General features: G+C 42.3%; 2 protein-coding genes across 7 annotated transcripts in view; one reads left to right on the top strand and one right to left on the bottom strand.

Annotated features, from left to right (window-relative positions):
* Positions 1-26,271, top strand: part of CMSS1 (cms1 ribosomal small subunit homolog) — a 246,919-nt gene that overhangs the window by 139,405 nt on the left and 81,243 nt on the right. The window lies entirely within an intron of this gene.
* FILIP1L (filamin A interacting protein 1 like) overlaps positions 1-26,271 on the bottom strand; it is a 212,370-nt gene that overhangs the window by 137,641 nt on the left and 48,458 nt on the right. For all 6 annotated transcript variants that reach the window (XM_068417328.1, XM_068417329.1, XM_068417327.1 and 3 more), the window contains exon 2: positions 24,030-24,172. The gene's annotated coding sequence lies outside the window, so the exon portion shown is untranslated. The remainder of the gene's footprint in view (positions 1-24,029; positions 24,173-26,271) is intronic.

The following is a 26,271-nucleotide window of genomic DNA, read 5'->3' as shown; positions in this document are numbered from 1 at the left end:
AGCGATTGTGTTCATCAGTAGGGTATTCCCCTAGACGTGCAACATTATTTATGAGGTAGATGGAAGTATTTAAAACGTTGCCTCACACAATCAATTGGAAAATACTACTAGTGTGTAAAAATGAGGCTGTTCTGATGTTTGCTGAGTTTTCCCCTGACTGAGAGGAGATTGAGAAGAACATGTATTTCCTGTTCCATTTGCATAACCTGTGACAGAGTTTAGCATGTTACATTTATTGAGCTTTTCAGTTTCTAATAAGAGATGTGGCAATTGGCAGGCTTGTAAATGATATATTAAAGTTTCTCCCAGGAGTAAACTATGTATGGTTCCAGCTAATAACACTAGTATTCAGTAAGGAAGAGAGCAGACGTGATAGTGGTTTGGGAGGCAGCTGAGGTAACATCCAGGAACATCTGGTGGAAGTTTCTCTAGGAGCTCAAGTAACTAAACAGATGCTAAATGGTTTTTTTCCCCGTGTTCTGCCCAACTTTGCTGATGATGTTTGTATGTTCATCACTAGAATGGACACCCCCTCCACCAGTATATGGCGTGTGTTTGAATCGGTGAAAGTTTGCCTGTGAAGCTGAAGAGAATTATTTGGAAGAATTTGGAAATGCTTGACTTAAAAATGCATCAATCAGTGTAGTAAAGCTTTTGGTCATTTCTCTTCTGTGTCCACTGATGGCTGCATGTAAGGGAGTCTGTACTACCTTGTGTTAAAGTCCTCTGTATTTTGCCCTAGGTCACAGGCATTATTTTACTAATCTACAGCCATATCTGAGCCATTAATGTATATAGAAACAGCTTCAGCTTGGCTGTTACCTGTTCTCATACAATTCGAGCTCATTTTTTGCATAGACCTTCTCTAACTGAAACTTCGAAGATATTTTTGCACGTAAGAATGGGTATTGCCTGCTGTTAGTTTGCTGAGACTGGAAATGTAAAAAATAAACTAATTGATGTGTCTTCCTTCCCCTCCCCCTATCCAAAATCCTGTCTTTTTCTGGGGGCAACTCAACTTCATTAAGGTTATGGCAAGAGCTAGGAATGTGATTGCACATTGATTTACACAGTGATTACACGCACTTCAAGAAAGATGCTGAGGTGTTGGAGAGAGTCCAGAGGAGGGCGACCAAGCTGGTGAAGGGTCTGGAGGGTCTGACCTCCGAGGAACGGCTGAGGGAGCTGGGGGTGTTTAGCTTGGAGAAGAGGAGGCTCAGAGGTGACCTTAGTGCAGTCTACAACTCCCTGAAGGGAGGTTGGAGTGAAGTGGGAGTTGGCCTCTTCTCCCGGGCAACTAGCGACAGGACAAGAGGACACAGCCTCAAGCTTTGCCAGGGGAGGTTCAGGTTGGACATTAGGAAGAATTTCTTCTCAGCAAGGGTCATTAGACATTGGAAGGGGCTGCCCAGGGAGGTGGTGGAGTCACCATCTCTGGAGGCGTTTAAGAAAAGCCTGGACATGGCACTTAGTGCCCTGGTCTAGTTGACATGGTGGTGTCAGGGCAATGGTTGGACTCGATGATCCCAGAGGTCTCTTCCAACCTGATTGATTCTGTGATTGATGGGGAAGGGCAGTGACTCTCTTCAAAGTTTCAAACTTGCCACATTCTTCATGGCTTAAATTGGCCATTTAAGTTGGTCAGTGTCTAATGAAGTCTGTGAAGAGGCTACTGCGGGTTGCACTGTGGTTAGAGCAGCAGTGGAGCTTGTTGCCAAAGATTCTGTCTCCTTTGGTTGGCCTGAATGAAAAGCTGGTTGGTGGTGCAAGCTAAACATGGGTGGGATGGAGTGGGATGCCCTGTGGCACGACTGTGAAGAATTGCCAGAGACCATAATGGTGTTCTCATTTGAGAAACCTCATTTAGAGTTATTCCAAGAATGCATTATTTGAAGCTCATGTTGTCATGTCTATCTTAACGTTTGGAAGATAGGCGTGTATCAATTCATTTTAAATAGGCTTAGCCTTCGTGAGTCATGAATGTGCCACTTCTTAGGTTTAGCTTACCATGATGATTATAACTGGCTGACTGTAGATACTGGTTAGAGGCTCCAGCAGGTGCTAGGGGCATCCATCTGGTTCTGAGCGCTGCCAGCTGAATGCAGACTGTGTGGATCGAGGAGCTTCTCTTATATTTATTAAGTGATGTTTAGCTAAATTAGAGCTATTCACAAATGTGTTCAGTTTTGATTCTTGCTACAAAGATCTATCTGATTTTTCTTGTGGGATTAAGGCAGTGCAAAATTCCAAGCTCTTTAATTTAGCATACCTGAGAAATTTGGGCTACCATATACTTTCCACATTGCCCCCAAATGGAGGAAGGATAAGGGGGCTGAGAAGTCCTTCATCTTGCTGATTACAATCTGAAAAGTGTTATGCTACCCTGTGCAATAATTCTCTCTCAGGGATGAATGATTTGGTGATTTTGGTTTCTTTCTACCATCTTCTGGTTTACATTTTTCTACTTTTTGTTTTCTGACTACCAATTGCAGTATGGTTTCAAAATGGTAATATGGGGAGTCGCTAATTAAAAGGAAAAAACTGAACTTAGATGTGTGCCAAGTTTCACTTGCCAACAGCTTCCGCCACATGACCAAGTTGGGAGGGGAAAGAGGAATGCAACCCTCTCTTCCATGAATTCTTAATTGTGATAAATGAGTTGTTATATTATTAGGATCATAACCTAATGGCCATACAGCTAGATATTTACTTGAGAGTTTATTTAGTACAGCTTACTTTCTTTTTAAGCTACAGATTTCTTCATTGCATCCTTTCTTCAACTGTTTGCTCTTCCTAAACTCAGTATCTGTGATGTTAAAGAAACCAGAGTGTGAGGTCAAAATTTCCATTACATAGCCAGAGAGGAATTTCAAGGAACAATGCCAGAATCACTCAAAAAAATAAATTTACAGGAAAGATGACTCATCAATCAACAATTGCTGCTCTAGAAAGTAGAATCAGTTGTGTATGTTTGGGGTACAGAGAGAGACAAACTGCACCTGGCCTGACAGGCAGGGGTAAATTAGGGTGATTGTTTGTTTGCTTGTAGAGATTTTTACCTTGACCTCTGCTGCTTTTTCACCCTAAAAGGAGGACCCTAAGCAGCACACAGCTTCACGTTGCAGGAATCATTGCCTTCTCAAAGCTACAACTGTCTAGCAAAAAGGAGAAGATTTTCTGTCTTCTGATGGCTTGCACTAATTAGCCAAGCAACTGAAGGACAAGGGGAACAGTCTCCTCCTGTGCTTAACTTCTCTGGTAACTGTAAGAAATTTAACATGAGGCCACCTGAGAGACCAAAATACAGCATTTTATACTTGATGGAGGTGACAGACTTCTGCTTTAGTATGCAGTAACATAAGTGTGAAAAAGACATGATAAAGGGCAGTTTCCTTCCTTCTAAAATACTGAACAAACAGCACGCAGGAGTGAAGGTCCTTCTGAGAGGGAAGTCTGTTGAGCTGTGGCAGCATCTCTGGGGGAGTGGGGCAGGCCTGCTTGTGGCATTTGAGGTTGTGCCAGCCCTTCAGTGGGGAAGGCACTTCTCTGTGTGCTTCTCTCCCCCTTGAGCTGCACAATCTCTGTGCTGTGTTAACCTTACATGTGAAGAAAGTAATCACAGAATCACAGAATCAACCAGGTTGGAAGAGCCCTCTGGGATCATCGAGTCCAACCGTTGCCCTGACACCACCCTGTCAACTAGACCATGGCACTAAGTGTCATGTCCAGTCTTTTCTTAAACGCCTCCAGAGATGGTGACTCCACCACCTCCCTGGGCAGCCCCTTCCAATGTCTAATGACCCTTTCTGAGAAGAAATTCTTCCTAATGTCCAACCTGACCCTCCCCTGGTGAAGCTTGAGGCTGTGTCCTCTTGTCCTGTCGCTAGTTGCCCGGGAGAAGAGGCTGACTCTTCTTAATGAGTGCTGGGACTTTAAGGAGACGGCACTGGAGATGAATCTGCCACATCCCATGGTTTTTTTGTAACCCTGTTTGCTTTCTTGTCTTAACAGAGGGAAAGGAAGGAAATGGTGTAACCACTCACTGTACCTCTCACAGGTGGTAGACTGGATAGTTTGCACGTCTAGATGTCTCTCCCTGGCACTAGGCATAATGGTTCTGTAAAACTTTCCTGCCCATGAGACACTTCAGCAGAATAGTGTACCAGCTAAAGGTGTGACTTCTGACTGCATTGCTCTTTGGCCTTAAAATTAATTTAGCCGATATTGTAATTATTTGTAAGTAGGAAGCACGCTCTTGTACCCTCCACTCTGTATGTTGTTTTTATGGATTTGCCTTTCCTGTCCTGTTCTCTCCTGGAATAGTAGTGTGGCAACAGTTGGACATGAGCAACCTTGCAGTACATGGTTTTTGAAAGGGGATGTAGACTGCAAACAAACTCTGTCTCCTGTGTGTGTTTTTACTGCATTTAAGCTTGATCCTTCTCTGTATTAGAATTCTGAAGATGTTCTAGCATATTTTGAGCTCACTTCACTTATTGAAGCAGATAATGTTTACAAGTGTGTGCAGGCTGCCTGTTCCTTCTAGACCCTAAACCTGGCACTGACATGGGGCCGTCCTCTCTCTCAGTATTGGTGGGGGGAGCGCTACAGGCAAAGGGTTGCCCTTCTCAAACTCAGTAATTTTGAAAATACTTGTGAGAAACAGCTGAGACTCTTCTGGGTAGAGGACCTGTCATTGAACGATTCCCTGCTTCCCACCACTGATGTCAGATGCATTTACAGCGTGACACTGTGGGGCTCAGTGAGGGCAAGTCTGTGCCTTGTGCTGATCCTGGAGCCCCTTCTGCAGGGCAGAGTTTAGTGCATGTCAGCAAACAGCTCGTTTTAGGGTGATATGAATGGGGGCAACAGTGATGTGGTACAAGAGTCCTTGTGAGGGTTAAATGGAAGTGCTGAAGAAAGCAATGCATTCCTTCATCTGCTTCCCTTTTGCTTAAGTTTTGTCCCTTCACAGCTTGGATTTCTGTCTTTTTTTCTGTAAGTGCTAGTGCAGAGAATTGGGTCATGGATGACAGATTTGAGTGATGGCCACAATACTTGGAGCTTTCAGACCACAATATGAGGCCCATCTCTTGGCTTAGCCTTGCCTTCAAGGATGATAAGGAAACAAGACCAGAACAGTTTCTCCCACTCTTTCTCCAGAAGTATTCCCTTTTATCCTTAGAGGTCGGAGAGCCTAGCAACTATCTGTCTGTTTTATTTTCCTTAAGATGCTGTGATACCATGGTGATGAGTTATTAATAAACCTCCAGGCAGATGGAGAGAGCTTTTAACTGAGTAATTTCTTGGTTTGGGGTATTTTTTTTTTTTTCTTGCATCCGAGAATAACCATATATGAACAAATGTCGTGATTTGGTCTGTGGGGCAGAGTAGCTGAGCATTTAGCACAAAAATACAACTTAATCTGCAAATAAATCAGAGCAAACTTCTTGCTTAAATGTCAAAATACCACCATGTTTATGGAAGAGGAAATAATTGTGAAGCCCTGCATGCGTTATTTAAACGACATATTGAACATATTGAATTAGTTCTGAGATTTTTTTCTCATTTGTTGCATTTCTAAACATATTATGAGCTATTGTAAGTGCAGTAACAGAGTTTCCCATACAGCACAGTGCTCTGCTTCAATAGTACCGACTCCAAATTCTGTGACTCTTTATACTAATGTGCTGTATGCTATCTCTATAACAGTGACACTAATCCTCTCTTCTAATATGGAAGTTGAATTAAAAAATCTGTGAAATGTAGCTTTAAGGCAGCTTTTGGGAATTATTAGTTTGTAAACCCTCCATCAGTCATCCATACGAATAGGAATGTCTTTGTAATAACCGAGTAAAGGCGTAGTCACGTTCAGGAAGAGCAGTGAAGCCTCCGGGTTTTTGCTTTTTTTTTTTGCTTTGTTCAAGTGTGAATGGCATTAGTTGCATAACACAAGCAGCAAGAGGTTGGTTACAAATGGTGTAAAATTGTAATTTTGTCCTACCCAAATGATGCATACTGACTCTCTTGTCCAGGTTTAGCGTGCTGCAGTCAGTTTACAGTGTGCTTAAGCTACTGTTAAAGGTTTGGAGTGATAAAGTCTTACATGGCAACATTACAAGCTTCCTGAAGTTCTCATTTATCGGCTGCTCAGATGCTGATGGAAGAAAAGCAGACATCTCCACAGACGTTGAAAGCTGGACAGAAAATGCCTTTTTAATATTTCACTTATTAATTTCAGATGATTGTAGTTATTGAAAGAATAGGCCCTTAAAAGTCTCCAAATGACTTGACTTCCAAAAAAGTTTGTTTCCTGTTTTGTGGTTTTGAGCAGGAATTGAACCATGGTCATGAAAAGAGATAAGACAAACCATGACGTGCATTTGTGCTGTCTGTGGCACCCGGTGACGTAGGTAGTGCTGCGTCCCCGTACCCCGTACAGGCACCATGAGAAGGTGTGTCTGTGGCCAGTCTTTTCTTTGAATAAGATACAGCCCTGGTGGAAGTCTGTAGCTAGTGTGTTGGGGAGGGGTTCCAGGCACTTAGCGTGGGGACAGCATCTGGGTCATATTGGGCTTCTCAATCCCACTGAAATTTCATGGGATTAAATGTGTAACTTATGTAGGAAATTCTGAAAATGTTATCCATTGTACATAACCTTATTTCTCTCCTTTCCTCTTTACTCTGTGCTATGCTAATCCATGTCCTTTAAATGGAATCAGTTTTCTATAAATCTGAAAATTGCCTTAAAAATACTATAGGAAGATCAAAGCACACTGAAGAACTGAGAGCAAAATTTACATGCCCTCTTAACTGAGGTATTTGTAAAATATAGGTGAAGTGTCGAGAACTGCTGTGACATTTTATTCCATATGGGGATGTAAGTGATTTTGTAAAGCATTCCAGCAGAGTGAAGCAACCAGCAGTCTTTCTGCTGTGTGCGTGAGGTACTTAATTTTTTTTTCCTGCCAAGAATGCTTCTTCCAAGTGGAAATTAATTTTTTTTGTCATTTTGGGGTAGTTGTTTGGTTTGTTTTTTATTTTTTTTATTTTTTTTTTAAGCAAACAAAAAAAGAAGCAAAACAAGATGTTCCATCTGGAAAACGCACTATTATTTTCCAAAGTAGCCTTTTTAGTAGGAAGATGTAGGAAAAGGGACATTCTTGATGAAGCAATGGTCAGGGAAGCTGGAGGAAGAAGTGTAGTACATGAAAATGTTTTGCTTTCCTTTGGAACAATGACGCTCTTATGCTTTTGAGGTTTCACCATCTCACAGGATAAAATGTTTCTGACTTAATAAACCATCTCCCTTTGAAGAACCTTTTCCTGTGACAAAACTTCTGTCGAGGTTTAACCTCAGCTGTGGCCTCACTGCTTTTGGATCTGGCTGCCCTGTGGTAAAGAAATGGGAACGAGCTACTAAACCATGGAGTTTTCTTGTCTCTGTTTCAGGTTGGAGTTCTCGTAGGTGTTGGGCTGGGCTCTCTCTCCCATGCGTGGTCTCCTGCGGAGCTCTGTTGCAACTCCTCTGTCCGTCTTTTATGGTAGAGAACCACACTGGCATGTTGTTTTATCGTAGGAAAAGGGAAAACATTTCTCTCAGCAGCCAACGAAGTGCACTTGTGGTTTTTAGGAATATGCAAGAGGGCTCTGTTGCTACTGCTTATTTTCATTTGTGCAGCACCTAGGGGCTTCACTTCTGAGCCTTGATGTTAGAGAAGGTGCTTTATGCAAACAGCAGAAAGATTATTTCTTCTTCAGAGAGCCTGATTCCATAGTGCAGTGCAAAGATAAGTAGAAATACCTCACCTAGTTCTGAGTGAGCTTACCTGGGCGTTGGAGACGTAAGCGTGCCAGTGCTGAATGTTACACTTGTGTGTTGCATTTGTGTAGATGTTCTACAAACTGATGCCTGGATTCAGGGATTTACAGTGCTGGCTTAGGCTGTGCAAACACCCTCAGAGAGAGGACAGTGGAGTACAAGAGATGACAGAAGGATCCACACGCATGCAGTAGAACGTAAAGGAGCAGCAAGAGGTAAAACAAGCTTGGGTTAGCATTATGGCAGTGTTGTTTCCTATGGATTTAGGCATAGGATTTTTCATCCCTTGAAGTAAATGCCCTTAGGAGGAGCCATAAACCTGGCAAACCATGGAGTAAAGAATGATTTGAGGAGGTCAGGCATCATACCCAAGAATCAAAGGACTGAGGTGAACAGCGTGTGGCTGAGTTCTTCCCATGGCATCTTAATGATGTGAATTTGGTGTACAGGTAGAGGCAGACACCCTCTGGAAAAACAGGTTGTGATAAGAGTTGGAGTATTTTTTCCTACAACTCCTTATTTCTCCAGTTTACGAATTGCTTCACCATATTTGGGATCCTGGACACTTCTTGCCTGATAAGGAGAAGTTGTTACTATTTATAATTTGTGGTTTTATTGCTCAGGCTGCTGTGATGTCTAAGTGCTTCTGTAAGAAGGAATGTAATATGGAAGTTAATATAAACTGTAAAACTAATGATGGACTTGCAATACAGATGGCATTGTGTGTCTGCTTTGCAGAGTGTATTTTGTACTGTTCATTTTAAATTTCTGTTCAAGGAACCAGAAAACCATTGACTGTGTGGTAGGAAGTGACTTCCTAAAGGTGTCCTCTGGAAGAGGCCATAGTGCTAATGAAGTTTCAGTGCTAGTGCAAGTGGACAAATGAACTTCTAAGGTAATCAAGGAAGCAGTGCATTCATTAGTTTGATAGCAACTTTAGGCAGCTTTCTTAAAAGTGTAGTTTGAACTGTACTAGACTGACGTGAATTGCACGTAGGATGGGGTAGGTACACTTTTGTCTACCAGCCATCTCCTCCATCACTTACTGTGAAGTTTGTAAAAGCTGCATGATTCCTTCTCCTAGGGCTGTTGATTTCTTTTACAAAGAGCAGAAGCTGTACTACTTTCATCTCTTACGTTCTACTGGCAGCCAGCGAATTCCAGATTCAAACCTTTCTTTAATTTTTGCCAATATGACATAAATGGACATTGCACATAAAAGAGCGAGCCATTGCATATGGCTCCTGGTACAAAGAGTATTACAGTAACAGCAATGCCCTGGTCATAAATTTATGTGAATGGTAACCATGTGTCTCTGAATGCCTCCTGTTTCTCATTCGAGTTAAATGTTACTCTATCAATACTTGCCAGATATCTTGCACTCTCATGTCTCCACAATATTTTTAAGCCTTTTGATGCCTTGCAGTTTTTGAAGTAGTCATATTATTTTTAAAGTCCTTAAATTAGGTCATAACAAAAATATTTCTATTTATCTAATCCATTTCCCTGTGTTCAGACTGCTTGGTATACTGGAGCATGTAATAAAGTAGAGAGATTTAAATAGCTTACTTCACTATGAGAAGAAAATGTTATGAAAATCACAAGTTTCCTTTAAAACTGAAGCCTTTTCGACTGACTGCAATGTGATGGGAGTGGCTGTGAATGATTAAACTTCCTTGCAGGGGGTAGAATTTGTAGGATACAGAGCTAGTGAGTCACTGTTTCCATTTTTTTGTAAAAAAAAAAAAGGGGGGGGGGGGAGAAAGGAAAAAGGGACAGTCTATGATTTCTGTAGCTGGTGACTATTGTGTGTTTTCAGTGAAATGTGTTGTGGTCTCAGTTTTCCAGATACTTTTGTCTGACTTAGGTTGGAATCCTGAAGCCATCCAGTTGTCACCACTCACAGAGGGCACGCAGGGGTTGGGCAGGTTTTTTTAATCGCACAGATTGTCATCTCTGGTTCATCACGTTTCCTCTTGGCCAAAAACATGAGCAGACCTCCCTTAGTGCTTGTGACTGTCCTCTTGGACATCGTGAGGATCCTGCTCAGGTGAGTGAGAGCCAACACTAGTTCCCTCATCGATTTTGTTTGAGGCTCCAGTCACACCGAGGGCAGACGATATTCACAGCTCAGGATCCCCATACAAGCTTTTGAGACACTGCTTTGTCCTGGAGTGACATTTAACGTCACCCATGTCCTGCCTATTTTGCTCTAACAACTTTTGCTCCCAGTTAGGTTCTTCTGACTTCTCTTTCAAGTTGGATTTACTCAAAACAATGAATAGATGACAGCCTAGAGCTCCTAAGTAAAGATCTTGTTAGGAGGCAGTGAACTGATGAAGCCTTTTGTCTGGATCCTGCTTATTTCAGAATAAGCAGTGCTTTCTCAAACAAAGCCTGTCTGTACTCAACATCTATTAAAAGCACCCACTAGGGTTGGTTTTTTTTTCCTTAAAAAAAAAAAAAAAAAAAGGTCTGCTGGAATCACATAATCTTCTGAAATGCCTCAAAACTATCCAGATGCTGGCAGCCAGCATAAAGCCTTTGCCTGATCCTAATCTCCAGAATGCAGCAGGCATCATTGCCTAGCTATTTTCAGTCAGTTCTACATAGGGCACATCTAAAACTAGAATAAAACTAGCACAGCTCTGCTTTGCTTTCCAACCCCAACTGCTGCAACAGCCCCATCCTCCTGTCTTTTTTTGCCCCCTTCAGATATTTAGAACAAAATTGGGTTTTTTTAAGGTTGCGATGTTCTTCCTGCTGGAGAAGCCTGCCGTTTGTGTTGGCAGGCATTTGACTCTTCGGTCTCCTGGTCTTTTACTGAAATAAGCAGCTGCTTCAGTAACATATTTATTCATATTCATAATTCCTGTATACCTGTCAAGTTTTCAGAATGTGCCTGAATATGTTCTGGAAGCTTTTGTGGGATTTAATACCAGAGCTGGTGATCTCCCGTGGGCTGTACCGCTCAGTATTGCCGTGTGTCCCTGTCTCCCTTCAGTTGTGCTCCTCTGTCCCAAAGTCTTTTTTCCTGCTTTACTTTTCTGACTCCTTCAAATTCCAAACTTTACCAGTCTTTACTCTTATTTGTACTTCCATTGCTTGGTGATGAGTTGTCACTGGTAGCTGTTGCTTGTCCTATGGTTGTTCTCACCCTCTAAGTCAAGAGCAAGCTGACTTCCCTGACAGTGCTGGTGAACTAGATCTCTTTCTCTCTCTGAAAGGGATTTAAATATGAGCTGAGGCTTCTGCAACTTCCTTCTAGAGAGCAAGTAGGTTGCAGTAGTTGAGCTGTCATTTATCCCAGGAACAGAATACCTCATCCTTTAATTTTCTGCCATTTCCTCTGGCACGTAATAGGTGAAGGTACCTCTTCATTATGTGGGTAGAAAGAGGAGGAAAGTCTATTGTAATTTTTTTATTTTTGAGAAGTAGGAAAAGGTGCATGAACACAGAGGAGAAATCCAAGAGTCCTTGAGCAGGAGAGAAAGAAAATTTCTAGCTTACATTACACAGCTCAGTGGAAATGGGCACGGAGGAGAAGAAAGTGTGAGAGAACGTACATTGAGAGATTTTGAGGCAAGCAAGGGAAATTTATGTGATGATATAATGCATACTAATAATGCATATATATGTGATAATATGAGGTACATTAAATAAAGTTTAAAATTAAAGTCTACTGTGCAGTAGTAGAAAACAGAATAGCATATGGTTGGAAGCTGCCTCCTCTAGGATCTTTCTCATCTCTCCCTGTCCTGCCCTCACACCATTGGTGTTTGGCAAAAAGGTTAAGGGAGAAAGAGAGCAGTGTCTTTGGTGGATGGGGTTCCCAAAAGCTGAATTTGGAGCAATACATTGGGACAAAGTCACTTGGCCTGTCCTCATCGTCTTCTGCACTGCTGTGAATTCTGCCCTTGTGTTTGTCTAAAAAAAAAAAATCTTTTGTTGAATTTAGGGGAAGATTTGGTCTCATCTCATTTTTAATCCCTCTGCCAGCTTGTAATAAAACTACAGAATCAAGACATTCTAGGATTGATGTTCTGTCCACCTGGTTCAGATAGACTTCGTGCATCACTTAAATAGGTTTTTATGATTTTCCTACTACAACTACAGTTGAGTGCTTTTAAAAGATTTTTTTATTGGACATAATCACATTTGAGGCTATATATTGGCTAATTGTTTAAATGTGCATTTAGAAAATTGTTAAAATGAACACTATTTGTGTTATGTAATATTATAAGCCACACATGCACTGTAGTCTCTTCTCTAATTAAGAAACAAAATTACAAAAAGTCTGCTTCTTGATACCAAATTTTAATGACTTTATGCATGCAACTCAGGAGCAAGCTATCAGGACATTTTCATCCCTTTTAAAACTAGTATGAATGCCTACACAGGAGTTGAAAACAAATATTCTTTCAGTCTAATTCATTATGGAGTTAAACTGCAAGGCCTGCTCCTAAATTCAGTTGCCACATTTCTAACCTGACTGCGATGTGTAGTCCTCAGGAGGTAGGACAGTGCAGAAGTCCACTGGCACTTTTTCAGCCCCCATAACAGAAAAGTATAGAATGTCTTTCTTAGGTAATTGAATAGCTCTTTAAAATATTTAGGCCTGGAGTCTGGATTCCTATGCAGACCAAGCTTTTACATCGGAAAATAAGACACTGATATACTTCATATTTGACCACGCATCACATCATCCACAGTATAAATTAGCTGTTTTTTAATTCACTTCAGTTCAACATTTTAATTATGTGTTAAAACACAAATAGCTACAGAGTCAAATAATAATTCTCTTCGTGGACTGCTGTTTCTTTTTCCTTTTTAGATGATGGAAACTGCCTAGAGTGTTGAGACAATGAAAAGATGGAAGACTTTATGTACAAACGTCACTGGAGTGTACCCTCAGGCTGATTATTTCATTCCCTCCCTTTCTCCCCTGCAGAACGCACGTGTCTCAGACCGTGGTGTGAGCATCTGTGGCAGTATTACTTACATTCTGGTCTAGGTTTTTGCTTTTTTGTTAAGGTGCATAGGTTGGGCAGGAGTTGTATTACACTGTCTAGTTGGGGGTGAAATTGAGGTCGTGGTTCAGCCTTCTACCAGCTCTGTGACACTGCCCATTTGGGGTCATGATTCATCCTACTGTCAATTTTGTCTTCTGGTAGCTCTGAGGATGTCTTTGTAATCCTGTAGGGCATGGGCACTGTATTTATTAAAATTACACATTGCGCAATTTACATCTGTATCATGTGGATGTGGGGGTCTGTAGCTCTCCTGTCTACATCTAATACTCTTCTCAGTCATGAGTAGGGAAATAGAGATTGGATTTACCTCAAGTACAAGCACAGCAAAAATCAGTGCTGGTTGACCACACTGTAGCGCAGATGGGATGCAAACTGCATTTTATACACAGGCATCATTTACTCAGATGCCAAATTCCATATACGCAGTTCCTGAGTTTATTAAAGCACACGGACATCGTAAGACATTAATCAGGAGCTTCGTATAAATATGGATGTTTCATGCGCTTGTTGGCATCCATCCTGAATTTGTCAAAGTAGTTACTGTTGTGTAAAGATTTGGTCTTGTGCTTGAGCTGAAGCTGGTTGTTTTGAGACAAGCTCTGGCTGTGGGCTTCCCACGCCAGCAAACCCACTGGCATCGTGTAGTTGATTGGAGGAGGACTGAGAGAACAGAAAGAACAAATGACTTTGGGACTGAAGTACATTGATCCAGAATTTGACTTTAAATCACAATCCTGTTTTAATGCCTGGGTGGATATAATTTTTACCGTAGAAAAAACAGAGGTTGCAGAAACTAGAGGATTTTAGGTTGCAGGCCTGAGGTCAAATTTGTTCCTGACTGACAGATGAGAAAAATCAGTGAATGATTTTGTAGCTCAGGGTTGCTGTACCCCTTGTTTTCAGCAACTCCAGAATCCTTTGCAGCCAAAACTTTTTTTGGTCCTTGTATATGCAGAGTTCAGATATAGAAACACCTGTTTAAAGCTTATCCTTCATGTTTTTTGTCAAACTTTGTGGGCTGAATCGAAGAGATGCAGTTTGCTGATTCTGCCCCACTGGGTGCTGTTTGTGCTTTCAAAAAAACTCTCATAGGGATGGAGGGGTCTCGTTCATCCCCCACAGCGTGAAGTTCCCCATACTCTTACACTATACTTTTGCTACTGTGAGTCACTGTTGCCAGGTGAGGATTACTAACAAGGTTGATAGGTTATGAGCTAATCAACTGCTCCGTGTTCTTGTAGTCACAGCTGGGCTGCTCCCATACCCAGCCTTCACAGAGCTATTGCGATGTCTCTAGTTTAGACGTGTCTCTGGAACCATGTTATTTGGCTACATGTGACATCTTCAGCTTTTTCCTCCTTTCCAGCTTCACTGCTTACATTCATATGAGGACAGAATCGTGTCATTTTATCCTGTGTGCTCTTTCAGTATTGGCTGCCAGATAAATAGTGTTTGCTTCCTGTTCATTTCTTGTCTTAGACACTGATTTTGCCTGTTTCAAGGGACTTTAAAGTTTGGCAAGGCTAATATTATAGTGACAGTTACGTTCCCTCACCAAGTTCTTCCTCTTAGCTTGACTGCTTTTCTGTCCCAGAGGAGAGCAATAGCGAATTTTCCTTTTTTGCTTTCACTGCTCAGCTTGATGCTGATCTGCCAGCATTTCTTTCTCTGATCTCTTATTGTCTGCCCAGCCTCAGTCTTGCTTCCTTTATTCTGACAGCTGCTCCAGACTCATCTTCTTTTATGTTCTTCTCTCATATTTGTTTGTGTGTCATCTTTGTTGCTGCCTTTGATGTTTGGGATGACCTTACTGAGGACTCTACTTGAAGGAACTTGCCTTTCTAGTGGCCCAGAAGGCAGTGAAGAGGTAAACCAAGGAGAGGAATCATCTGGAACCAATGAGTATATGGACCTGCTGTGACCAAGTAGATTTGCTTCTAGGTCTTGCCCCTTTTCCACTGTATGGGACAATGTGCAACTTCTTATGTCTTCAGGCTACACCTTGCACACTGTGCATGTGTCTGCACTGTCAAAAGTGACCAGGTACCAAAATGGACGGGGGCTTGTAGTTGTATGTTTCATTTGGTTTAAACAGCTGGTGGGTTATTTTTTTTTTTTCCCATTACATGACAAACTTGATTTTAAGGACAAACAGACTTGAGCTGCCTTTCTCTCCCTTTGCAAGATGCAAATATTTTATTCCCTAAAATATGAGGTATTAAATTTAAAAATACCACATTTTTAGACCAATTGTGGTGATTTCATTGTGGAATTATAGGGGGTTCCAAAATTATATTTTGCACAGTGAGGTTAGAATAAGCATCTCTTCATTGTGGTATTTTAAAGCAGTGATAGGCAGACTTCTCTATGCAGTTAAGCAGTTCGTAATGATATTGTATTGAATTTAGAGTATTTGGCCAGGAAATAGGTTTATGAAGAAACTGGTGGAGTAACTGTATAGCCAGCTGCTTTGAGGTAGTGCTCAGTCATTTAATTTCACATTAATTTTTAATAATAAATCAAGCCTGTTTATTGTATTAAAATTCCACTTGGTGTAGATTCTTAGACCTGTGCGGTCTTTCAGTGGCAGAAGGGATTTTGAGACATTAAACTGTTTATTTTCTGAACTTTCATTTGCATTGCACTCTACTCCTTTTAATAATTAAACGATCTTTTAATACAATTATAATATCTGAGGTTGGGATTGGAAGCAGTTCTTTTTCATCTGTTTCTCATAGTCAGCACAGTTGAAGTTTCTCAAAAGAAAAGAAATATGATCTGCATACCCTGAACTATCCAAATTAGTGCACTTTTTCTTGGTGACAAATAGCCCCCGGGAAGGTATCGGTTAATTCGGTCTCAAATCTTTAAGAGGTAATTTTGACAGAGTTCTGTAAATGTAGAAAGTTAAACAGAGTAACCAGAGAAAGGTTCCTAATGAAATCTTGGCTTTGGTGGTGAAAACGTCTGACTAGTTTTAATAAAAGCTTGATTACACTGCGGTCATGAGGATTTCTGCAAGTCTGCCCTGATGACATATAAACTTTAGATTAGGCATGGGCAATAAAAGGCCACCTAATATGGCTTCATATTTTGAGAGGTTGCCCCATAATTACCCCAGCTAGTTTGGCTGTTTTCTAACCATTTTGGAATCTGCATGTGCTGAAGGAAATCGTCCTGCGAAAGATGGTGCTTGTACAGCGTGTAATGATGTGAAGTGACCTGGCAGGGACCTTTTCCCCCCCGCCTCCTTATTTAGTGACCTTCCACAAGCGATGAGACTGCAGCCCTTCTCCCAGCAGCTGGTTTCTAAATTTGGTCTGATAAATGGTATCATGAAGGTGGCAGGTGAGGTTAGGAGATCTGATCAGAACATACCAATGTAACAGCCACCAAAACGTACGAAAGAGTATAAGGAAAAACAATCAAGTGCTGTCTCTATCATTGTATCAGCTTTCTTTGCATGGTCCCTTGTGAAAGCCTTCACTGATGGCTTTCAGCTATGTATCATTATAATACCTACAATAAGCATTACATAATAGGAAAAATATGCCACATTGAGCAATGAAACTGGTGTTAGCCAGTCCTGTGGCCCATATCAAAATGCTCTTGCTAGCATTCCCTGTAACAACACTTCCTCACATGTAATGGACTACAGCGTATCATCAACGTAAAGTTCATACATCTGCCTTAATGTTTTTTGCATATCCCTGTTACAAGTAATGGCAGTGACTACTCAAGGGAAAAAGAATCCATTTTTTTTCCTCTTTAAATGGTAGTTCAGGCATTCTTCAAGCGTATCCTCTGCCATTGCTGTGTTTGCATGGCTGGATAGGCAAATCCTGTGTGTGTTTGTGTCTCTCAGGCAGTAAGGAAAGGGGAGAAAATCAATTAAAAGAAAAACGAAAACACAATAATGATAAAACCACTAGAATTAACTAGAACAACTGCGTAGACAGTAGTACTTAATTGATTTTTGTTGTTAGGTCTCTTTGTAACAATTCAATAGATTGCAAGTTGTCTCCTATTAATAGTGCTGATTTATAAGAAGGAATTTGCAGAATAAATGCATCTGAGGTGCTTCCACTAGGATGGCAAATCCTTATTTCAGAAGGACTTCAGATGTTAGGAGCTTTGAAACTCGTCTTCTCCCTTACTGTGAAGTGATATATCCATATATAGTTGGAAATACAAAGACGGCATTGGAAATCAGACCTGCTGCTTTGCTGTGTCAGACCTTCAGTCTAGGACAAGTTGTGGACTCAGGTGCTTAACTGAGACAGGGCTCTTGTGCTCAACTTCTGTCCTAAAATCATTCTTAAATATTGGAATTCCCCTAAAGTTAGAACATTATATTTTTTAAGGTGCTAAATGAAAAAAAAAAATGTCCCTTAGCAGGTATCTTTATTTCGATGGTTCTTTCCTGTGTTTGCTTACCAAAGTTCAAGCATAGAAGTTTCTTTCTGCGTGGGATTGAAATATTGCAAGCTTTATGCAGGTTACAGATTTTCACGTGTCATTTTGAAGAATTTTGAAGAATATAATTCCAGATACAGGTAGGTGGGATATACGTAGGCTGAGAGACCTTTAGTCATATATCTTCAGTTTAAAAGTACATTAAAACCCCCTAATATATTCCTACGATGTTCAGTTATTAAAGGCACGTGCCTTTAAATGTGGATGCCAGTTTTGATCAAATGCGACACAGAGTACTAACGTAATGGATGATTAGTTTTTCACATTAATGGCACAGTGAATTCTAGCTAGCACACGGGCATAATAAAGGGGAAGATGACTGGTGACAGTGGAATGGACAGATGGACTTTTAAATGCTTGCAGTGAGGGCTGTAGAGGAGTAGAATTGAGGCTGATTACTTAAAATCAACAAGTCTAACCACTAACTGACCATTTTTGTTTTATTTAAATTTTAGATAATTATCTGAGAGAGTAAACTGGCTCCATAAAATCACATATAAAGGATGGTGAAAGGCATTATACTGTAGCCATAATCAGGGTCCATCTGGCTTGCAGGGCATGAAGAAAAGTTGAAGGTTGTACCTATAGCTGTGCATGGTGTTTGCATACAGTGTGGGATTCACAGAATCAACCAGGTTGGAAGAGACCTCTGGGATCATCGAGTCCAACCGTTTCCCTGACACCACCATGTCAACTAGACCAGGGCACTAAGTGTCATGTCCAGTCTTTTCTAAAACACATCCAGAGATGGTGACTCCACCACCTCCCTGGGCAGCCCCTTCCAATGTCTAATGACCCTTTCTGAAAAGAAATTCTTCCTAATGTCCAACCTGAACCTCCCCTGGCGAAGCTTGAGGCTGTGTCCTCTTGTCCTATCACTAGTTGCCCGGGAGAAGAGGCCGACTCCCACTTCACTACAACCTCCCTTCAGGTAGTTGTAGACTGCACTAAGGTCACCTCTGAGCCTCCTCTTCTCCAGGCTAAACACCCCCAGCTCCCTCAGCCGTTCCTCGTAAGTCAGACCCTCCAGACCCTTCACCAGCTTGGTCGCCCTCCTCTGCACTCGCTCCAACACCTCAACATCTTTCTTGAAGTGCGGGGCCCAGAAATGGACACAGGATTCAAGGTGCGGCCTCACCAGTGCCGAATGATTTGCTTCAACTGGGTGAGAAGCTCAGCATCTGCTGAGTGCGCTTGGGTCATCACCTTCTTCTATGCATAAGAGGGCACACATCATCCTTTCCAGGACTTGCTCTTCTCCTACCAGGCAAAGCAGTGGGAAGGACAACCCACGGGGCATGTACAACAGTGACTGCTGTAAACATTTATGTCAGCTTCAGCCTGCGCATTGGTAAGCAGGACATAACAGAGACCCAGCTACAGTCTTGTTTACCCGCTCAACATGTTTTAAGATATAAATATTTTTATTCTTTTTTTGGGTATTTGTCAACTGCATGTTAAGTTCAGTGGGAAATTTATACTGTAATGTTTGGCAGCGGTTGTATGTTGTGAGGATGGTGCGTGAGAAACAGGATGCCCAGGTCCTGGCTTGTCTAAACAATCTGTCAAGGTTTTACTGCCATGCTCAACGCCATGGTATGCAAGTGCTTACCGAGCCCTCAGAGCTGCAGGGTCAAGGGCTGGGTAGGCACTCAGCCTTATTTTTTTAAGGATGGAATTTAGAGGCCTTTTGCTCTGTACCTTGGAAGAGTTTTCCCTGATACAGCAGTTTTGCCTCTTGCCTGGGGTCTGAGGTGGAATTCCTTAACCGTGTTTAAAGTTGCTGGCAAAGTGACCTTGACAAAAATTGCATCAGGGATTGTACTGGGGGATGACGCAGTATTGATGTGTTGACCTAAAACTTCAAATCCTAAGGTGGAATAGGGTGGTGGCTGTATAAGAAGCAAGTTAACCAACTAGTGTTGTTAAGTGTCTTTGTTCCGGGGCATGCTGAGGGGCCAGGTGAGATCTTCTGGGTGCTTTTTTGCTGAGCGCAGTTCAAATTTGAACAGGCCTTGTCCCAGAGGCCTTGTGGACAGTGTCAATGCATGGCAAAGTGTGAGGAATGCAAAAGTAAAATCAGCTGTGCTACATGTGTGAAATCAGATTAGTGTTATGATTTTTGTTGTGTTAGTGGGGAAATAACATACAAGAAGGAAGGGCTGTTTTAGTGAAGAGGAGGAAAACTAGAGAGAGCGAAGGCAGAGCAGGAAAGGGCAGAGCATCACAGAATCACAGAATGTCAGGGACTGGAAGGGACCTCAAAAGATCATCTAGTCCAATCCGTCTGCTGGAGCAGGATCACCTAGATCATATCACACAGGAACGCGTCCAGGTGGGTTTTGGATGTCTCCAGAGAAGGAGACTCCACAACCTCTCTGGGCAGCCTGTGCCAGTGTTCGGTTACCCTCACCGTAAAGAAGTTTTTCCTCATATTTATGTGGAACCTCCTGTGTTCCATCTTGCACCCGTTGCCCCTTGTCCTGTCAATGGACGTCACCGAGAAGAGCCTGGCTTCATCCTCATGACACTTTCCCTTTACATATTTATAAACATTAATGAGGTCACCCCTCAGTCTCCTCTTCTCCAAGCTCAAGAGACCCAGCTCCCTCAGCCTCTCCTCATAAGGGAGATGTTCCACCCCCTTAATCATCTTTGTGGCTCTGCGCTGGACTCTTTCTAGCAGTTCCCTGTCCTACAATGTAGCTGGTAACTTCATCAGGAGGCTGGGATGTTTCTGCGCAGCACTAGCATAGATACCACATAGCAGAATTGGTTGGGAGAGTGTGGCTAATGGGAATGGGAAGATCCACCATGATTGTGGTTTTAACTCCCAGATTTCCAATGTGAAACTTGTGAACTTATCTTGGAAACTGCAGTCACCTTCCAGGCTCTGTCCTTCTTCTTGGTGTGCTGGGACTTCTCTGCCTCAGGGCTCAGCACCCACTCCGCTATGTCCTGTCTCAGCTCTACTCCTGGTTTTCCTCCCTCAGCCTTGTGCCTGCTTCAGCTCAGTTGCTTCTGCCCCACAGTGACAGACACAGCAGAGAGCTGCGGTGCATGTCTGTAACTGGGGATAGCTGCTAAATTTTTGCAAAGGAGCAAAGCGTACACATTTAAAATATAAAAGTGGATGTTCCAGTGGGTGCTATAAGAGAATGCATTTTTACTTTTGCCTTTATTAGCCCCCACAATGGATTTAATAATGTTTCCTTTCTGATTTTGTTTTTTTTTCCCTACCCTTTCTATTCAAGACTCCTACATTTTATGAATATTTACAATAGGAATATTCAGCTTGCAAAGCTGAATGTGGACACAAATTAGCAGTGGGAGAGTTGGGGTTTTTTTTGTGTTGGATGTGTGTGTTTGGTTTACAGTATCCAGGCTTCTGGTCTTGTAGACATTTATGAGGAGATTCTTTCTTCCTCCATGCGTATTGTGTCCAGCAAGTTGACAGTCTGATATTGATTAGGGCTTTTAGATGCAACAGCAATACAGCTAATTAGAAAATAATGAGTTGGTGTGTATTTGTGTGTGGTGCTGTCCCCTAATGAACTGTCTGACTGCCAAATATGTTGAGAGGTTAACAGCTCAGAGGTGTTCTCCTGGAAGGGTAGTGATGGAGCCTGGTGGTTTTGCAGCTGAAGAGTGAGGGGTTTAGATCCAGCTGTGCCAGTGTCTGAAGTTTATCTCTCTGTTGTGCCCATTATAATGAATTATTTATGCTAAGGTGATATTCAGCAAGAGGCAGCTAGCAGTGAGACCAGAAGGGTCTTGAGGTGGTTAATGACAGTGTAAAGAGGAAGAAAGGTGATTTTCCAGTTTGTGCTGCCTGTTCCACTCACCCTTTCTGTGCAGCAAATAATCCTGTAGTCATAGTTTACTGTCAGTAATTTACCATATTTGGATTCCCAAAACAAAATGCAATGTTTAGTTCAGCTTTGAATGGCAAGCAGTTCCTTATGGAGCTTAATTGTTTTGTTTACATGTAGCTAGTTACTTACGGTGTGGTAAGAACAATAGACTGACTGGCTTGTTTAACTGGTGATCAGAATGAGATAAAGCACGGAAAACAGAGAGGCTCTAGTTCTTAAACAGACCCTACGTCAGATGTAGCCTCCTTCGCTGGTTGCAGTGTAGAAAACCTGCTACACGGCCACACTCTTGGTCGCAGCTGTGTGACTTGGCCGTATGTCCTCACTGTCTGATATTCAGCTAAAAGCAAGTGATATTTCTTGGGCCTTTCTATTTCATGTAGACTAGGCACCTTTCTGAGGGTTGTCTGACTTGGTGACCAGACCTGGCAGAGTGCATGCAGTGAACAGAGAACATGAGGTGAGGCTTTGGCCTCGCTTTCCCCCCAGCTTAACCTCGATCGCACCCATTTTGCAACGGAGGCAGCTGCTCTTCTTCTCTTCAGTAAAGAGGCAGGGCAGGTACTTGGGGCAGCATGAGCCTTGATTTCTTAACCAGCCGCGCCTGTCATGTGGGATGGGGAGCAAAAAGGAGGTTGCTCCAATTAAGCCAGATCTCAGCCAGCCATTCATGTCTGCTACTGACAGGAGACCTTTTAATAAGGGTGCTCTGACCATAGCAGAGCACTGTTCTTGTCACACAGTCCTACAGCCATAGGCACTACCTTGTGATCTAGCATGACAGGAGTGCATGACCCAATATGTGCTTTCCTGCCCAGAACTTGAGATGTTCATTGGCAGGACTGCCAGACTAACAGAGACAAAAGACATTTTTTGCTCAAGACTGGAGCTCGCACCCTGATGGAGTCCCTTGCGTCTTGGGGGAGTGTGGGGCTGACACCAGGTCTCCCCGCATAGCAGAGCTTTTCTGAACTCTGAGCAGAGGATATTCCAGAGATTTTTATCTGTTTGCTTCTTCATTTCACTGGTGGCTTTTCCCCTCAAAACATCTGAACTGAAAGTCAGAAAGTTTGATGAGAAAGACTTATAGTTTATTCCTCAGGTAGTTTCTGTTGGTGGAAGGGAATTCTCTGTTACACCTACTTGTACCTAAGGCCTAGGGTAGATGTTCTCCATGAATTTGCCTGAAGTTAAGTAAGCTGCAGCCTTGTTAACAGCAGTCACAGGCATACCAGCTGAGCGAGCCTTCCTGCCAAGCCTGCAAACTGGAGAGCAAGTTGCTAACATCTCTTATTTTGCGAATCTGTGTGCAACTGGGAGTGAGAGGCCATTGAAAATATGCACAGAAAGTACAAGTGCAGGAGAGCGCCTGTAAGCCTAAAATCTTCATCTTACTTTTTCATGATTGAATTGTCGTCTCACTGGCACAGTTGTGTGCTCAAATGTTAGGTGCAGTTTACAGTTGTCACCTCGACTTGGAGAGAAGTGAATGGAAGCTGATACCCTTTAGGGCAGTATATCTCCACAGCTGTTACTCTTCCTTCTGTAGGCTCTCGCGCGTTTGCAGAGATAATGCAAAGCAGAAATATTTCCTCTTTGTGTATGTTTGTGGCACAGAGAAACCACATCATGCAAGTAACTTAGCAAGACCCCAAGGAGAGTGATATTCTAGAGAATACTAAAAGTTATCATTACCTTCACAAGCCTTCAGACTATGAAAATAAACTTTAAAAGTCTACTGAAGATTTAAGCAGTAAGAGCCCCTTCCCCTGTACCACCACCCGAACATAATGTGAGCTGCTTCTAGAGCTGAAGGCCTTCTCAATAAAGACTGTCACTTATTTTGAGCTTACAGGCGTCTACAAGTGCATTATAAATTGAAAGGCTAGCATGTCTGCTCTTGCCTTGTCAGTCTTCTGCTTGTGTAACACAGAGCCCAGTAGTCATCACGAAAAAGAAAACCTTCAGAAATGTGTCTTTGAGGAGGACAAAATCCCACAAGGATCAGTTATATTCCTCATAAGAATTCAGCATCTGAGTCAAGGGTTCCCAGAGGCTGACCTGGAAAGCTGCTCAGTGTGACCCTCAGAGAGATTTTCAAATTGTGGCTGTTCTGCACTGTTGTGCAGATTGATTTTGTTATGGAGCCCCTAGCCTGATGTCCCACCCGTTAAGTTGCACTCCATGGACAAAACTCTGGGAATCCCTGAATTCATCATCCAAGAAAATCTTTATTTTGGAAGACAGACTGAAAAAGATAACCTGTTTTGTCAAGTATTACCACACCTCTGCAAACATACAGTCTCCTCATCTGGATGATCTCATGCATATATTTGTCAAAGGTCTTGCTTTGCTTTGACACAGCAATTGCATCAAAACAGTAATATATGCAATATATAAAAAGCTTTTGGGTGAGATCCAATACAAGCACCTCATGGTGAAATCATTCTTAATATTATTTTAACAGCTACCTGGTGCCTGCTCCAGAGAAACTGTTTACAACTACATCTTCCTTTAGACACATAAGCAAATGGAACATGTGAGCTTGGATGTTGTGTTGAATGTAGGGCAAGGAGGACATGCATCATAATTTGTCTCTCGCTAAGAATTGTTAAGCACATTCCTCCTCCATTTTTTTTGCAGTGGATTGTTGATACAGTTATACCTGCTAAACAGGTACGAGCTCTTCAGCACTCCTTACCAAAGTAACCTTGTCTGGAAACTCTAACCTTGCTCATTGGGAGGAGAAGGAAGGAAAACTGGAAATCTCTGGCTTAAGGAAAAGCATTTGATACTATAGAAGTTAAGTGAAGATAAACTAACCTGCTGGAGCATCACCAGCTGCAAACCTGGATGTTCTGGCAGATGCTGTCATTTTGGGAACGGAGCAGGTGGCAGTCCTGCAAAGTTGTCATGTTCTTTCTGATGTAGTAGGAAGTGGCATTGCTGCCCTGGATACAAACATCCTAAGAGAGAAGTGAATGAGGTAGTCAGTGACTCCACAAAAGTAAATGCTTGACAGTTGATACTGTGAGTCTTGGAGTGCAAGGTAGCAGTACGAGTCCTTTGGAAACAGTATTGGTGTTTTCAGTGAAAGAGGTAATACCTACCTATGATTAAGTCTTAAAAAAAACCCAAAAAACCACCAAAGCCAGCAGTCTTACACAGTCATTGTTTTTCCGCTTTCACAACTCTTCTTCTGGAGAATTCTTTTAATGGGTGGTCTAAACCCGAGGCTGATTAGGTATCTGATATGCCTTCAGTCGCCGTGGAAACTGGGAATGCCTACTGTGAAAATGATCTGACGCTGGAGGATCCAGGATGGAAGTTCACGTGTAAAACAGATTTTCTCCCCTTTTTTTGTTGCTCAGACCAATAATATGAGAGCCCACAGTAAGGTCCGCGTTTCCAGCGGTGTGCGTAGTGTAAGAAGTACGTTGAGGTGGCTTACGGCAGACATCACTTCATGGTAAATGCTGCATTGAAACTAGGATTGCCCATGTCTCTCCTGCTGAAACTAGGGAAAAAACCTACCTTCACACTCCATAATGCAGAGCACGCACCCACGCAGTTTTAGCTCCTTATTTACTCTAGCTAGTTTATTGTGGGCCATGGTAACTATCTGTTATATGTCTGTTCTTGCTTGCATCCCTGGGAGATAATGAGATTGTGCAGTGGATATATTGACAGCAGGTTTTTTTTTCCAAATTCCTTTGCCTTTGTTTTGTTCTCCATGCAGCCCACTTAAGTCACTATTTCTGTCTTACAACTTCTTCGAGAAGGGCACATTCATAAAAAACAAGGAGTTCTACCTTATAGTCCTGGGGCAGTTTTGTTCCCTCAAAACATCAGTCTGCATCCACCCATATACGTAATCTTACTTTTGTCACTAATCTATCTTAATATCTCCAGGCAACCAAGAGATCGGCCTTTCATCTGTCTTGAACTCTTGAGAATTACTCAACAGTTGCACAAAGCTTTTTTTTCTTCCGCCTGCAGTGAAGATAGCACCAAGTTAGGAGTGTGTAATGGGCCAGGCTTTTCACTTTCACCAGGGGCTGTGATGTGGTGGCCTGAAGATGGAGAGAGATGTTCCTCACTGCGTTTGGCATGGAGGCCTGAGAGTCCTTTGCTCCTTCAGGCCTTTTAGGGTTCTTGTTGTCCCACAGGGACTTTCTTCCCCAGATTTCCTGACCCTCTACTGTGTGGCCAGGTAGATGTCATTATGTCTGATTTTCTTGCTCCTTTGTCAGAGGCCGTTACGGATTTAACAGTTTGTAATAACTAAAAAATTACCCTTCTAATCCTGTTTTTTCACTGAACGTTTCAAGAGAGATGCCAGGATTACCACCTCTGGTTTGGTGTGGGGACTGTAATCTCAACACTTGTGATTACAGTAAGGTAGGATCCTCAGCTTTAGTTCACAGCTTGATATCCTCTTACCCTGGAAATGAAGGATGGGATGCCGAATGGAATATTTGCATCTGTTTTCTTTCCAAGATGCACGGCTTGGTTTTAAAGATAAATGCTTGCCATTGGGGCAAACAATGTGCTAAGTTTAAGTTCACTTAGCAAAACTTTTTTATTGGACTGGCTCATGTAACTTGTTAACATGCAAGAAATTATTAAGCTTTCACTTCCTCCACTCCCCTTTCCTGTTTGGATGTTGGAAGGAAGCCCTGACTGCTAATTTATGATTAGCCAGCAACCCAGAGTGAACCTAATCCTGTGGGATTGTGTGGCGCTTGCCTGTGCAGATACCGCCTCTCTCAAGAGACAACGCTAAAACGTTGGATGCTGCTAGAGTGAAGGGAGCTGGGAGGGGGTTTTTCCAGTCCTGGTTGCCCAGGAGATGGCACTGTGCAATAGTGGGATTTTTACCTGCAGCGTTTGTAGCGTAACCGGATCGTGACTGATTGAGACATGACAGATGAGTGAGGTTCCTGAGTCAGTGCGAGCAGAGTGACTGGTTCTTTTAGGATGCCACAGCCCTCTCTTCTGTGTAAAATGCATCATACTGCATCTGCTGTAGGCAGGTTGGGTTTAAATCTGCTTTGCACCCCTC

This window comes from Nyctibius grandis, chromosome 23 (assembly GCF_013368605.1).
Source record: "Nyctibius grandis isolate bNycGra1 chromosome 23, bNycGra1.pri, whole genome shotgun sequence".
NCBI lineage: Eukaryota > Metazoa > Chordata > Aves > Nyctibiiformes > Nyctibiidae > Nyctibius > Nyctibius grandis.
This window is presented reverse-complemented; position numbering and strand designations above follow the sequence as displayed.